The sequence below is a fragment of the Opisthorchis viverrini genome (genome assembly GCF_000715545.1).
Source record: "Opisthorchis viverrini unplaced genomic scaffold opera_v5_30, whole genome shotgun sequence".
NCBI classification, from domain to species: domain Eukaryota; kingdom Metazoa; phylum Platyhelminthes; class Trematoda; order Opisthorchiida; family Opisthorchiidae; genus Opisthorchis; species Opisthorchis viverrini.
This window is the reverse complement of record NW_008751686.1, coordinates 1,940,822-1,943,858: the sequence shown is the minus strand read 5'-3', so window position 1 is coordinate 1,943,858 and position 3,037 is coordinate 1,940,822.

The window sequence follows — 3,037 nt, the reverse complement described above, 5'->3', positions numbered from 1 at the left end:
CCGAAACCACAGAAATTAGAGCCACAAAATCAACCAGACGAGGAAATCATAAGAGAAGGAGGAAAATATCATTCAGACGGACACATCAATTAGATAGGAGGAAGCGCCCAATCAAAGCACCAAATCAGCCGACGGACGAAGGGACACTGACCGCTACGAAACGTCTGCAAGCTCGGCGAACAGATCAACAGCCACCTGATCAACAACCAGTAAACTCACCCGAGCTATCAATATTTCAACAAATTAGCAGGAGCGAAATTGATGTACAATGGATCCCCCACATTGCTAATGATGGTCTATGGCTGACTGCTCATGTATAAACTTCTGGAATAATCGGTTTAATAAGCTGAGAAAAAATTGGAAGTAATGAGGAAAAATAGTTTGGAGACTTTTAGACAATCCTAGTGAATCAAATTGCTATCTGAAATTCTTCATCCGAATCTATGATTTCTGTTGTCAGAAAGTTGCGTGTTTTTGTCACGTCGGGTTTGTTAATTTGGGAGGGCGCCCGGCAAAACAAGTTTCGCGCTACATTTTTCCACGTGGTACCCACAGTAAAGGTCTGATCAGGTAAACCGAAAAAGTCCCAGTTATGATAAGCTCAGATAAATATATTCGGGGTGAAATATATTCAAGAAGGGTATGTGGTTCCAGCTATGCCTATATCAGACAGAAAACTCTTGACAAAGAAAATTTGATTAAAGTGAAACAGGTCAACCGTTGGACAGCTGTGGGGAGGTGAAAATTCGTGCTTACTTAAACAGATAGAGCAGCCACCGACGGTTGTCGATTGTGCTGAAGAGCAAGAGTTTAAGTATTTACTTAGGCAAGACAAAGAAGCCCGCACAATTGCGTCTTGAAGCAACACACGAAGAAATATCGCCAAGTTTGAGGGAATGATATAAACAGCATGTAACGCGAAAATGCCGACTGACACAATGACCTTAGTCGGCTCCCACAATCTTTGCTTTAGTAACCAAATTCAACCGTCGAAAACTGAAGTGTATATTTACCCATAACGTATACAAGAGCTACATCTACCCTTCGCTGTAAGCTGGTAACGAAGCTCCCACCAACGGTGGTCACCGTGGTTATTACCACATTTGATGTAAGTGGCATGTTAGCACATGCGTTTTACAGTGGAAACAAGGGCTATCGGGCTGATCAGGTAGGGTTTGCACAGCCGGTGGAAGCTTGGTCATTTAGGTTGATGGTGCGTGTGGTGGCATTCTGTTTCAGACGTAAACAACATTGTGTTGAACTTAGCTAACTGTCGCTAAGGCCACATAATGAACCGCTATTTGGCTGGTACCTCAGTTTGTGCAACAAACACCCATAAGTGAAATGAGAAACGCTAATTATGGTCTACAGTACATCGGGAAATGCTACGAACACGTGAGCTTTAGAGTCCCCGGTTGTTTGAGTCATGATTGTGAACTCCAAGCCTGAACATCGGGTGAGCTATCCTGTTGTGTCCGCGTGATGAGCCTGTAGACTAGGTGAAACGTGTAGCAGGTGGCTTTCCCTGAACTGACAGCCTACTAAGCCGTTTGCACCAGACCCTTCCACAGCGAACCACCTTTGAAGTGCACCAAAAATTTTCCTGTATATTGCTGACCTTTACCGAAAAAGCTATTTGTGATAACCTTGCCCGAACCATTTGGGTTAAGGTAGCCAGCGACCATCCGTATATCTCAACAGCTTTCGTTATTAGGACTCGAGGGGATAATCCAGCTAGTGTCGAATTCTGCAGTTGCTTTAGAACCAGATTAGACGTTAGTGCGTGGAAACGACTAATTTTCTCAATTATTTTCTTCAGCTACTGCATTCATGATGATTTTTATAACCCAAATGAGTGCAGCCACATTTTACTAGTACAGTTACCTCCATTGAAAAAAAAACGACTGTAAATTTTGAGGACACAAGAACTGGCGTAATTCGGTGAGCAGTTTCCGGTCGTTTCCCAATTTTTGGTTTAATCCATTTTGAGACTATTTACTCCACCCTTCCGTACTCTTTCAGTTTCTGTACGCCCAAGGACTTATTTGCGCGCATTGTGCCTTACGTAAAACAGTTTTGTCCGGAAATTCATAAGGCAAATTTCTTGTTTTGCTTTGTCTTTTCCTGTCTAGACTGTCAGTTGTTCGATTTAGCTCAACGTCGCCAACATACTTTTTCTTCCGAGTGTCAACTGGCTGCTTCGTAAACCGGAAAGTCTTTCCTGTATGAAATATAAGAATCCTATTTCAGAAAGCGTTTTCTCGAACCGGGTCACCCTCAGGGTGGTATTGTCGGGATGGTGATTGCCCGAATATAAGCTAAAAGGAACCACGAACGTAAAATTTGCTCAAACAATGGAGTAAAAAGCCACATGGACAGGAAGAGACCTTGTTTGTTGAACGAATGTTCATCTCTTGTCTTGCGCCACAAGACTGCACTTGGAAGTACGCTGTGATTCACTCCTGAAAGTAGTCGTATGCACTGTTTTGTTATGTAAGTCACGCATGTGGTGTTGAAATCGATCGTCCCATTGGGTGTGGTGGAAGATGCGTGATATCTTGGTAGATACGTAGGGTGATAAGGAGCGTCCTCGGCAGCTCAGGTGGTACTGTGCCGTCCAGTTGGCTGAAGGCTAAAAGTTCAACTACTGCTGTTTATCCGGGGTTTTGTGGGATATGCATTTGTTCATATCCACACCACTCTCATTTGAACGGTCGTCCTCCTGTTCTGGGTAATTATCCTGATGAGTCCACACCAAAGGGAAGCACTGGACTCGAGTTTCACTCCTATTAGAACGAATTAGCAGTTCATATCCGACGGCCGTGCCGGGACTTGAACCTCGGACATCTGACATGCGAGGCGAGCGTGTTACCAATATTCCATCAGCGCACGTTGGACGCATCTGAATTTTCACGTCCGAACAGGCCAAACTGTTTACGCTTGAGCGATGTGATTGGTGTGCCCAACCCAGTTTACTTGTGCTGGTCATTTAAAGTTGATCAGACTAAGACAAGCACAGCCACAGATTCATCTGTCA